General features: G+C 44.7%; 1 protein-coding gene across 1 annotated transcript in view; it reads right to left on the bottom strand.

Annotated features, from left to right (window-relative positions):
- BRINP2 (BMP/retinoic acid inducible neural specific 2) overlaps positions 1-6,475 on the bottom strand; it is a 122,014-nt gene extending 115,539 nt beyond the window's left edge. The window contains exon 1 of the mRNA XM_047753785.1: positions 5,706-6,475. The gene's annotated coding sequence lies outside the window, so the exon portion shown is untranslated. The remainder of the gene's footprint in view (positions 1-5,705) is intronic.
- Between the last annotated feature and the right edge of the window lie 6,822 nt (positions 6,476-13,297).

Below are 13,297 nucleotides of genomic sequence, written 5' to 3'. Positions count from 1 at the left end.
AAACATTTGAAGAGATATTAACCATCCCACGGAGGTGTTGGGAAAATCAGGTGAAAGCTTGCAGAGCATTTTGTCAACTACAGAATGCTGAGAAAATGAGAAGTTCCAGTTGTGGCTAAACTTTTTTGCAATAATAAGATCATAACAATGAGTGAGTTATACAGTTGAAATCTGTCCTTATTGTTCAAATCTGTCCTTATTAAACAAAATTCAGTCATGATGTCTTTCCTCCATTCTTCTTACCCACAGGTCCGCAAAAGAATCACTAACACAGAGCAGTGACTTTTCTTTGTCCCCACCACACTGTCAACACGGCAGGTTTCGAGGAAAACGCTCCCAAGGAAAGACGATAATATGGTAGAGATGAGAAGGAAGAAGGGGATTTGAAGGTCAAATGGACCCAGCTAATCCCAACTGCTATGTCCTTACACTTCAGAGTGAGACCCTAAAGATAGTTTACTGGGTTAGTTCTACTGGCAGGCAGAAACTCAAAAACACTAGGATAAATTTATCAGGCCTCCTACCTGCTGATTGTTTGCAGGTGAACTGGGAGCGTCATTGCTCCACAAAGGCTTTGGGTGGGCTGAGTCACAGGTGACAAGGTCAACATCAAATAGAAGCCAGGGTAAGCGACCTGTGCCCAACTTGACTTCCCATTTCAGAATTACATGCCCAGATGCTCTCTGGACAGCTCACCATCCTCCCTCCATGTTCTTTCTTTCAATGTTTGATGTTTCTGGCTCCTCTTATTGCCTGCCTCTGCCCTTTCTCCACATTACCTGTCACTACACTGCACGGCTAAACCAGAACTACCCAAAAGAAATAGAAAGTGAGCCATATACGTAATTTTTGCTTTCCTAATGACCACATTCCACAGTAAAAGGAAATGGGTGAAACTAATCTTAATTTATTTAACCTAATATACCCAGGATATTATCATTTTAACATGTAATCAAAATTAAAAGAAACAGTGATATTTGACATTCTTTTCCTTGAAGTCTTCAAAACTCAGTGTGTGTTTTTCCACTTCCAACACACCTTCCAAGTGCTCAAGAGCCACACGTGGCCAGGGGCCACCATGGGCATAGGACAGTGAGGGGCAGAGCTCAGTCAGTTGCCCACTCTTTGCTCAAGCCAGCATTCAAGATATATTTGCATTTCATGGAAGCAAAAGGAGTATCAGAACTGGCTGGGGAAGCGTCCATGCTGTAATGGTGTTTCTCGACTTTCTTTCCATCTGCATGGCAGAGTGACAATTTTAAGAGACATTAGCCTGCATCCTGATTGATCAAATGAGACCCAGCCACTGCAGCCCCCAGTGTGAAGTATAACTAAGCTGCCTCTCTCTTCACTCCCAAACAGAAGAGGCTTTAGCCAACAATCACCAACCACATTCCCACCGGCCTGGACCTCTCCTTAGCCCCCCAAACATGGCAGTGGATACATGTAAATAATGAAGAAAAGAGGATTTGGTCCCACCGACCAGCTGCGGGGGTCATTTAACACAGGAAACAAAGGTGACAACAAGCCCTAAAGGAGAGTTTTCAAGCGTACACATCCCTCGGGTCTTGTCCCCAGAGTGAACACTCCTGGCACTAAGCAATCAAACAGGTCAGGTTCTTGGGGATGTTCCTCTTGACCCAAGAGCAACGATGGCGTGACTGTAGGCGAGTCATTGCACTCCTGGTGCCCCACTGGAATTTGTCCACGTCCAAATGGAGACACCCAAGCAACCAGTGACATACAGAGTGAAAAGATGTCTCAAACCAACTGAAGACCAAATGCACGGGGTCTCACCAGTACTCTTCCAGGACCCATGATTTACCTTGACCTTTTCTATGGGAAACAGGGCTTGCTGCTGGAGCAAACGTGTGTGGCTGACCAGTCGGGGCCATCTCCTGGGAGTCTGCAGCCCTCGGCCCATCCCCTTGGCGCTGCCCAGGCTGGCAGACTGCCTCACCCCTCCGCCACTCAGCTGAGCAATCCCAGCACCTCGTGGCACAGCTGCGGGCACCACTGCACCCGCCCCTCCTGCTTTTGTGGTCTCCTCCTTTGTGACTGCTACAGCCTATGTTTTATTGAAAGGGAAAAGGAGGGGAGATAAGAGGTTATGTAGAGGGGCATGCTCAAGAATCTTAAGACTGAAAATCTCCTCCTCAATGCTGACTGCCTGAGGGCTTTGGCATTTTGCCGGCTCCAAGTAAACCCCAAAAGGGACATTTGAGTGGGGAAACAGGAAATGAAGGAACTCGAGGCTCTCTCTTAGGAGATTCCAATTCTAAAAAAAAAAAAAAAAAGAGAGAGAGAGAGAGAGAGACATCGAAGATTTTCATCTGTTCTCTTGAAATTTGCCTGCTTTCCCCTGGTATCTTTTGCCATAATTTTTGATATGCTGTTGATAAGCTCTCTAACCTTGGGCACACTTTTTTCCTATCATATTTGGATTAGAGTTAAGGGTGGGTCGAAGGCTAGCTAATTTTCAATGCCTAATGAGATGCTCATCATTTCAGAGACTTCTTTCTGGTCTGAGGGCGGCTTCCTCTAGGCCAACAAAGGCTTCAAATAATTAACCCAGGTGTATGCTGTTTTCAAGATCCAAGTGGAAAAGGGGCTTAGGGCCAACCCCAAGGAAACAGGCAAATCTTCAAGTTTCCAGCCTTCTCAACTGTGCTGCAGTTAGCATCCCCGTCAATTGGCATCTTTTTTCCCTTTCTCCCTTCCAAAGAAGTACCACCCTACCCTCCATGGCGCAAGTCAAGTTCTCTCTCCCTCCATAGAATACTGATAGCTCTCATTATCTGTACCAATCAATGGGAGATGAATTAGGTCAGCTTCGTGAATCGCTTGTATTGAACTGCTATTTAGAATGTTTGTTGTCATTGACCTTTTTCCCAGATGTAAGCCATTTTTCCTAACTAGAATGTAAGATCACTGAGGGCAAACACAAGGGCCAAAAGGTTTTTATCCCTCACAGCTCTTTGGGTAGCACCTGAGGTGAAACCCTAGTCATGGCAACCCCATTCCTATGAAGTTCAAAACGGCTGCATCAAACCACAATTCCTAAGCTTAAACCATTCCGTAGACGTCAGTAGAGTCTGGGATTGGTTTAGGAGTGAAGCGACCCAGACCCCACTCCATAGGTTCCCTTAATTGCAGTGTGACCCAGAGCAGAAGAGAGCAGCCTTCCAAGGTCCTCTGCCCTCCCCTTCCCAAGAAGGAGGCCAAAATCATTCTAGCTCTACTTTGTAGGGTAATCAAAGATAAATGAGACAATAAGCCATGTGAGGATTAATTAGATGAGCTCCCTAACGGTGCTCCCAGCCTTTTAGAAAAGTATGTCATTATAAAATGTAGACAGGGTCTTATTATTTAAGAGAAAGAGTTGAATCACCAAAAATATTCTGCACAGTGGGGAAAACAAAACACTAACCGGGGAAACCTCAACACCAAGCATCCCCGTCAGCAGAAAGTGCCCACGCAGATGTCTCAAGTCCCTCCTGATTACCTCTTGTTTGCGAGCTGGGGAGGGATTTTGGAGCGCTGTCTCAGAGGGGATGGTTTTTGTGTGATGCTCCCCAGGGGCTAGACTGTGTCTTGGGAAAGGGGATCAGAAGGAATTGATGACGCAGGGATGTTCTTTGCCCTCTGGCCTTGCTGAGTAAACAACCTGTTAGGAGGCCAGAAGGGAAAATCTTGAGGAAGATCTTAAGGGCCAAAATGGGGAAGCTGCTCCCCATCCATGAGGCTGGCCCAGTGCTAGCAGAGCAGGGACCTGCTGACGCCCTCACCAGCCCTTCCAGCCTCTCCTCCTTTCTTGTGGCCACACTGCAGCACACAGCACTCCATTCTGGGAGACAAAGCCAGCCCCGTTTTTGGTGAGGAGGGAGAAGCAAGAGTCAGGGATGCTTCTGTCTCTTCCATGGCTGCAGGACGGCTGTCAAATGCTTTGGAGCCAGCTGCCCTCCAGCAGGGAAGACCATGGTCTGGCATTGGCTTCCTTTCCCTCAAACGTTTCACAGTATCCAGGCTCTGTACCAACTCAAATCATCCCCCTCCCCAAAGGAGCAAAGCCTGCCTCTTTCCCCAGAGTAGGCAACAGCTGATATTGATAAGATTGCAGGATCCCTGGGGCAGCATTGCTTGGTCATGCCCCCAGGGCTGCAAAGCAACTTAATCTGGGTGGGAGCGAGCGAGCGAACTCCAGAGGGTCCTGCCTTAAACAAATAACATACACATAACTGTGAAGTCAAGAGGGAAAACACACAAACTCCAGCATCACTTTGCTGTTGCCTGATGTCATCAGACTGCCCCCCAGGGGATTTTGTAAAATACTTGAGCTGCTTGGTTCATACTGGCATTGCACATATTCTAGGGAGCAGGGTTAGAAAGAATGCCCCTTCAACATGCACAAGTCTAGCAAAGGACAGAGGCAGAAATACTTGATTTCCAATATACCTTTTATCCTCCTGATGGGTCTACGCTGACAGATCACTGTCCCTGCTGGATAAGGCTCATATTACCCAGATAGAAGCCTGGCCTGTTATAATTGCTACCCTTATAACAAAACATTTGCTTCTGCTCAGGGCACTTGACTCCCAGAGCTAAGAAGAGCACACACAATTCTTTACAGAGGGGTCTGTTCAATCATGTTACAGTACATTAGCTTGATTATTTGATAATATTTGGCTTAGGTCTATATACCCTGGATAAATATGTACCATGCAGAAGGACTGCTTGCTGAGGAGAAAACTCCTCTGGGCTGGAACAGAGGCTCCCAAGTTCATGTTCCTACTAGGAAAGAACACTCCAGGCATCTGGGGCCTGGGCAGAGAACTGCACATGTATGATGTTTCTGTGGGCAGCCTGCTTCCTGCACACAACTGTGAGCACAGGCAGACAGACACACACACACACAGACCATAGGCAGCATTAGACCATGTACCCAGATGGATCACAGGACCAGTGAGATAGGGAGATGGCTAGATAATTTCAGCACGCCCCTCCTTCCAGCACAGCAACACTCTCCCCAGTGTCCCCAGCACGCTGCCAGGCTCAACTCAATCAATGGGACTTCTGCCCCCCGCCCTGGGGGGCGGGGGGGGGGGGGGAGATAATTTGCAACCTACAGGGTTCACTCTTTAATTTTTTTTTTCTTGGCTGCATGTGCGTGGGAGAAAGAGGCCTCCATAGACATGCCAGGAAGCTCTATGGACATGTGAATATAGCTCTAGGAACATGGGAATATTTTTGAACATGTGCATCATGTCTGACAACCTCAGCTCTTTGGGGCCCATCCCAAACACAGTGAACCATGAACAGATCAGTCCAGCATCTGCAAAAGTCCTCGTCATCTTCTGCAATTAGGCAGCCCGAATGGATTTTCTGAAGCTAATGGGAGTTGCACTAACTTTGAGGACTTAAACCAGGCAAAAGGAATATAGGTCAGGCAGAGTGCCCAAGTCGTGTGACAACCATGCAACACCAGGAGGCAATAACAGGACGCTGTTTAGCTAAACCCCAAAGTCCACCGCTCAGATCTACAAGCCAGAAACTAAGAAGGGGGATCATTCCCTCTGCCCGCAACTGTCAGGCACCAGGGCAAGAAGGTTGTAGGAGGGCAAAATGATCCCCTTATCAAGAGACCCACCAAAAGGACAACAACGAAAAGGGGATGGAGAAAAATCACCCAAACGCTGCACTGTTACCTTGAATCCTTGCAAGAGCCCTCCTTGCTGTATCAGCTGCTGCCCAAACCTCCACCGACTGGGAGGAGACTCCTAAAAGATTCCAGATTTTCGTGCAACATTTCCAGTGGCAGCTTTCCAAAGTTTTTACTTCATGATTTCCCGTGGCTCCTTCTCATTTGGGGAAAGGCGAATGCCCCCGATTCAGCGTGTGTAGAGGGAGCGGGTGTCTCTTTTCAAATTCTCTTGCTCTCCTCTTTGCTGCTGCTGCTGCCTCCGCGACCGCCGTCAGACCACTTGCCTGCCGCCTTCCAGCTGAGTAACAAGGATGCCGGGCACCCACAGCATGTTTGAAGTGGGGCTTCGACGTCGGGCCGAGGCACACGCGGGTGGAGAGCGAAGGAAAGTGCCAAACCAGACCTGGGGAGTCCTCTCTTCCTCCACCGAAGAGAAACGCAAGATCGTGCCTTCCTTCCAACTCTAAAAGAGACTCACCCGCCCTCTCTCTCCCGGAATTAATGCTTTGCACATGGGCAAAGACTGTTCCTCCTGCTTCACGGCTCCCTCCGCTGCCTGCAGACCTGCCCGAGCGCTCGCCACGCAACGCAGGTGCACATCCCTGGACAAGTGCTAACGGGATCCTCCGAGCTCCGCGGAGGCGCTGCCCGAGCACCCACGAGGGGAGCAGCTTCCGAGGCTGGCGGATTCCATTCCAGGCTGCAGCCCGGAGCGTCCCTGCTCAGACTCTGTGCTCCGTACCTAAGCAGTTTCACCTGCAGACTCAGACACCAGCTGAGAGTCTTAAGATAACAATGCTACCCTGCCTGCCCCTTTCTTTCTTATGCACGTAGGTGGGCAGCCAATGGGACGCAGCGCCATACTCCCTACAGGCGCCCATTGGCTGGGCGGCTTGGCTGGAGGCGGGCTCGGGGCCTCACCGGCTGTCTCCTTTGGTTGGAGAGCTGGTTGGGGTACCAGGTCTGTTAACCCTCCCAGCTTTGCAGCGGGGACTTTTTTGGTGTGGATAAGGAAGCCTTGGACAAATTCATGGCTTGGGAGTTGGAGAGTGGAAGAAGAAGGCTGGGGAACAGGAGAAGCTTGGGTGCTAATTACATTTTCTTCTAATCTTCCTGAGTTATGATAATCATTTGTCCCAGACCATTTTGTTTGCTTGCTTAACTAGAACTCCAAGAGATAGGGACCCATTTTCCTTCTAATTTATGGTTTTATTTGGTTGTTTTGTGCATTGTAGCCTCTTGGTCTCTATTGTGAATTACTTAATTAGAAATGATCCTACACGTGAGAATACTTATCTCACAGTGTAGTCTCTCTCGCTCTCTCTCACACACACATACATACACACACACACAGATACAGGAGAGAGAGGCAAAAGATAGCAGGAACTCAGTGAGTACAGAAAGAAACAGATTTAGAGACTCTGAATAGCTAAATCCAGAAACATTCTGTCCCCAAACCAGGATTGTGAAGACAAAGACAAAGGCAAAGAACTTCGGGTTTCTGGAGAGAAATGTCCTGCCTCTTCCGAAAAAGTGAATTGTTTTGCCTGTAATGCTTTCCTTCTGTGGGCCTCCTTTCACTTCAGTGTGTGTCAGGAAGAGGGATTGTGAATCTCCACTTGGTTTTTAAAGGAAGACTAGAGAAATCAGAACAGCAACAGCCTTGTTTCTGTGAAGCAGGTGCTGTTGCTGAGCCTGTGAATTGAGAGGAGAGAAAGAGACAGAGATTGGCAGCTGGAGAGGGAAAGAGTAAAGAAAGAAAACATTAACTTTGAATCAAAGAATGTGAAATACATTTTAACATTCTAATGAGGATGCAAAACTGAATTATGTCCAGCTAACTAGCATACTATTTGGCAGAGCATGGGAGAGTAATAGTTGAAGGAAAACTCCAGTTCAACAGAAGAGCTGGGGATTGGAGCTGGCAATGGAATGTGAGGGGTTCACATTAACTTGCATGACAGGTAACATGGGGAGGAAAAATACAGAGAAAGAGAGAAGTGTTTTGATTTAGTTTCTTTTCAAAGTGGAGAGCAGCATTAAAGATTATTTTTGTAGAGAAGAAAGTATGGAGAGGTGGGATGAATGCCAAAGTCGTAAACATCAGGCCATTGAAAAAGCCTCAGAAAGGAGTTCCCGCTGTGTGGTGCAGCAGAAACGAATCTGACTAGCATCCATGAGGATGCGGGTTCAATCGCTGCCCTCACTCAGTGGGTTAAGAATCCAGCATTGCCTTGAGCTGTGGGTGTAGGTCGCAGACGCTGCTCTGATCTGGCACAGCTGTGGATGTGGTGTAGGCTGGTCTCTACAGCTCCGATTAGACCCCTAGCCTGGGAACCTCCATATTTTACTAACGTGCCCCCCCCCCAAAAAAAGCTAGAGAGTCAGATGTCCTCAATGAATGGGGAGAATTAGGAATATTCTTCACACACACACACACACCCTTAGCCCCATCCACCTCTTTCATCTTTATTCCCTCCTCTGTATCTTATATAGGTTTGACCTTCCCTCTCCACATGGTAGGTATCTATTTGCCTAAGCTACAAAACATGTCAGAGAGCAGTCCTCAGGACAAAATATCTAAGTAAACCAAAGAAAGCCTAAATCTTTTGCCTTTCAACTGCTGAGTTATTTACTCCTGTGCTTCCTAGAGACAGTGGCCCTCTGAACTTGTACTAGGAGACAAGACACCAAATGCTGAGATTCTTGTAAAATAGTAGAAAGGAGTGGGTAAATGAAAGTAGTTCAACAAATGATTACCAATCTCAATGGAAAGAAAGTTAAAATTTCCAAGACCTCAAAGGAGAAGAAAAGGGGGTACAGGGCTGGGAGACAAGAAAACAGCTTGAAAAAGGAAAAGCTTGCCTCTGCTTTCTTCTCCTATGGAGTCCTAAGCCATGTAAAAAAGATTTTAATAGGTATAAGAGACATTATAAAGTTCTGCAAGTGCATAGTTTGATACATTTTTGCCTACTTATGCATCCATGTGACTTCTCCCATAGCATTTCCAGGAAGCTTGTCCTGACACTTTCAGTTAAAACTCCCCTCCTCTCCCTTTCCCCAGAGATAACCACTATTCTGACTTCCAACATCAAAGATTAATGCCACCTGGTCTTGAATTTTGTAAATATAGAATCCTGGAGTATACAGCATCTGTTCTCATCCACTTATTATGTCTGTTAGAGTCATCCATTTAGTTGCATGTTTACTTTTTATTGCTGTGTAGTATTCCATCACATGACCATATGCTATTTATCCATTCTCCTACTGATGCAGATTTAGGTTGTTTCCATTTTTGTCTATTATGAGTAAACCTGCTATGAATGTTCTTATACATTTTGTGGATTGTCATACACAATCATTTATCCTAGGTATACACAAAAGAGTGTACATCACTTAACTTGCTCTTGGCTGCTACATGGGGAGAAAAAAATCTCATGAAAAAAAATTCTGAAGCCTATCCTCTTCTGAAATAATTGAAGAGCAGATAAAGGCAAAGATTATCACAACTGACTACCAACCAACTAGATGCTTAAAATATGAGATCCTTTACATACATATAATTTCCTTGTCACATCTACTTTAAAAAGTATGTATTATTGTTTCTGTTCTGCTAATAAGAATGTTAAATGTAAGGTGCTGTACTGGGAGATGGCCCTTGGTTGCCTAAGGTGGTGAGAGAGAGAGAGACGGCTCTGTGAGAAAACCTATGGGAGAAGGGAGTGATGGAAGGTCTTACTCTATAGATTAGATTTGAGAGTCACCTGCAAAGAAGGAACAACCTGGAGAACAATGAGTGGTATGTTCCAGGTGAACAGAATAGCATTTGAGGAGGGAAAATGGAGAAAGGGCTTTGATTTGATGTGGAAGTAGATGGTATTGTGGGGAAGGGGGGAATAGACAGTGTAATAAGCAATACATCTAAGAAGATAAATAGTACAAAATTTGGAAGAGTTTTTGAATTTCCAAACTATGATGTTTGAATTTTATCCTGGAGGAAAAGAAACACTTTAGAATGGCATGAGGAAGCGAGACTTCATTGAGATCAATTTGCTAACTATCTAAAGAATAGGTTACTAGCAGGGAAAGCATTCAAAAGCTCTTATAAGAGTCAAGGAGCAAGGCCATTGGTAGCACAATATAAGAATCTGGGCCTCAGGAGAAACGTCAGGGTTGGAGATAACAAGCTATTTTGTAGTGTCCTAGTAAATAGAAATATTTGTATTATACATGCCCTGTGGGATGGGCAGAGATAATTTTATTGAGGGGGACAATGAAGATAAGAATGGTCTAGGCTTACCTCCAAATAAGCAAATTATGGAGCTGAGACTTGACTCCAAGTCTGCTGTTTCATGACATCATGTTGCCTATGCACAAAGGTAATTGCTTAGATGCATGAAAATTTCTCCTAGTCCCATTTAAATGTAAAACATTATTCAGAATGGTTGGTCTGGTTTCTATGAACTTCCAACTCTCCGCCATCTCTAGGTATTTAATTCCCTAAAAGGAGGCCACGTGACAGTGTATGCATGTTTACAGGAATCCAATGCCCTGGCAACATACTACCCTTTTTATTAGCATAGTCCTCTCGCTCCACCCTTTCATAGAGAAAGAGGTCTATAAAGCTTAAGGCACCAATTCCAAGTCTTTCCACCTCAATATACACTTTATTTTTGTCTTTTGTCTTTTAAGGGCTATACCTGAGGTATACGGAGGTTCCCAGGCTAAGGGTTGAATCAGAGTTGTAGCTGCTGGCCTACACCACAGATAAAGCAACGCCAGATCTGAGCCGTGTCTGTGACCTACACCATAGCTCACGGCAACACCAGATCCTTAACCCAATGAGGGAGGCCAGGGATCAAACCTGCATCTCATGGATACTAGTTGGGTGGGTTAACCACTGAGCCACGAAGGGAACTCCATCAATATACACTTTTAAATGGACATTTGATCCAGGTACCCTTTTTCTTATAACTTTGAATAAGAAAGCATGTAAAAATGTAAGCATGTAAAAATTACAGATTGGCAAAATAGATACTGACTTAGAAAATCGACACCAAATGGTTCACTTGAGTTTTCTAAAATGACTCAAGGTACTTCAGAAAATTAGGAAGAAAGGCATCAAAACAATAGTAGATTATATGTAACTCAAAAGAAGGAAGAATGTTTTTCCTAGAATCTGCCCAGGCCTAGTCTAGTGCATAGCATATGATAGGTATGCAAATGTTTACTGAAGTAATTATTGGGAGACATACAGTCCAACAATTCTCTGTGGGCATACTTAGATGTCCCATGACTGTGTAGTGGAAAGAGCTCAAGGCAAAGATACCTTGTTTGTAGTCTTAGCTCCTTCACTTCTTCCTGGCAGATGGACTTTGGGTAAACCACCTCATTATTTCACTGTCCTCAACTTCCTCACCTGTGAAATGAGAGAATGGACTAATAGATGATCTGCTAGTTTCATGTCATACCTCACACTCTAATACTACGCGTATCTTCTTGGTATTCACTCTAATGGTAAACCTTGCCTAACTGTTAATACTGCTTTTTATGCTAGAGAGAGAGGGAGAAAAGGTATCATGGGGACTTCCTCTCAGTATCTCCTAGAGGAGCAATGAAGATGAAGATGAGTTTCCTGTTGTGGCTCAGTGAAAATGAACCTGACTGGTATCCATGAGGATGCAGGTTCGATCCTTGGCCTTGCTCAGTGGGTTAAGGATCCAGCGTTGCCTCGAGCTGTGATGTAGGTTGAAGACTCAGCTTGGATCTAGAGTTGCTGTGGCTGTGGTATAGGCTGGTGGCTACAGCTCTGATTCGACCCCTAGCCTGGGAACCTCCATATGCCTGGAGTGCGGCCGTAAAAAGACAAAAGAAAAGAAAAAAAAAATGAAGATGAAGTCCAGAGAAGTCTTTAGCTCATAAATCTTTTTTTTGCAGTAGTTTGTGATATTTCATGGTAATATACCCCAGGTCAGTTCTCAGATATGTCAAATAAAAAAAAAAAAAAAGGAGTTCCCATCGTGGCTCAGCAGAAATGAATCTGACTAGCATCATGAGGACTCAGGTTCGATCCCTGTCCTTGTTCAGTGGGTTAAGGATCCAGCATTGCCGTGAGCTCTGGTGGTCACGAAGAGGATCAGATCTGATGTTGCTGTGGCTGTGGTGTAGGCTGGCAGCTACAGCTCAGATTCGACCCCTAGCCTGGGAACCTCCATATGCCGCAGGTGTGGCCCTAAAAAGACAAAAGACAAAAACAAAAAACAACTCAACTTATAATAAAGTATTTTTTTTCTTTCACCCCTTAAACATGACCTTAAATATGGCTCATTTTCCCTATTCCCATTCATTGACTACAGTAACCTTGTAAAATAAATGGCAAAAGCTTTTTTTTTTCTTTTAAAGGACATATGTTCACAGATGCCAATAAATCAACACCAGGTAGAATGAGAATGAAATTGTTTCTAAAGTGAGGGCCTTTTTTGAAAAGGGTGGTGCAGTAAATTCCTAGAGAATAGGAATTATTTGTAACATGTCTTTCTTATAGCACCTAGTATTTAAGTCAGCACTAAATAAATGATGCTGGAGGGGCACACTTATGAAATAAGTTATTGGTTATCACGTAAGAGGAAGTTCAGGTAATCAGTAGATTGCAGCACACGCAAATGTCACTTTTCTACCAGTTTATTGCATTTTGCCATCATTTTGTTAAGACATCACTGTGCAGCAATAATGGAAACAAATCTTACATGGGTTTTTTATTACCAATGTTGTTATCCACTCTGTTCTATTCTTGATTGGGGTGGGATGGACTTGGCCTTTGGGCAAGGATATTCCTTGATTCCTTTTCCATTTGTTAAGGGTAATTAAAAAACTTTGTTTTGCTCACAGTTTCTTCCAGCACTGTTCTGCTTACTAGGTTCTTTGAAACTAAAGGCTCAACATTTCTTCAAGCTGGCTCTACTTTTTCTATCAATTATAGCATCCCCCCAATTATCTTTATATGGGTTACCACGGGTAACTTTTGTAACAGAAATAAAAGGGAAGAGGCACAGAGAAATTGCAAATAAAAGTTCTGCTCTCCCACTTAACTGTATGCAGTACCCTAGCTTTGTTCTTTGTCATTCACAGATGTATCCATACCTATGTACCAAATATTTCCTTTAAATATTTCTGCAAAGTTAGTGCTGAGTAATAATACACACGTGCATTTATTCCAGCACATACTTATCCAATATACAAATCCAACCAGTAAGTTTTTTTTTTTTTTTTAAAAAGGTAAGAATGGGACCACTTACATTTACAAAATAACGAAGGGCATATTTGCTTCTAGAGACCTCCTCACTTGCTCTGAGGAGGAGGCATCTTTTAAGACGTGTGTGTCTGTGTGGGCGCCCTTCCCAAGCTATCTGGAAGACAATGCAAGAGGGAAGATTTTGCATTGCAAAAAGTGTTTTCTTTCTTTTCTTTAAAAAAAAAAAAAAAAAAACTCTGTGCAGGCAGTTAATAGCCAAGAGCGTGCTCCTGCTGGGGGATGCAAAGGAGAAAGGCGGCAGCACAGCAACCTGCTGGGGGCTGACCTGATTCCCTAGAATCCTC

The sequence above is a fragment of the Phacochoerus africanus genome, chromosome 11 (genome assembly GCF_016906955.1).
Source record: "Phacochoerus africanus isolate WHEZ1 chromosome 11, ROS_Pafr_v1, whole genome shotgun sequence".
Lineage (NCBI taxonomy): Eukaryota > Metazoa > Chordata > Mammalia > Artiodactyla > Suidae > Phacochoerus > Phacochoerus africanus.
Note: the sequence above shows the minus strand (reverse complement) of the source record. Positions and strands in the feature narration are given on the sequence as shown.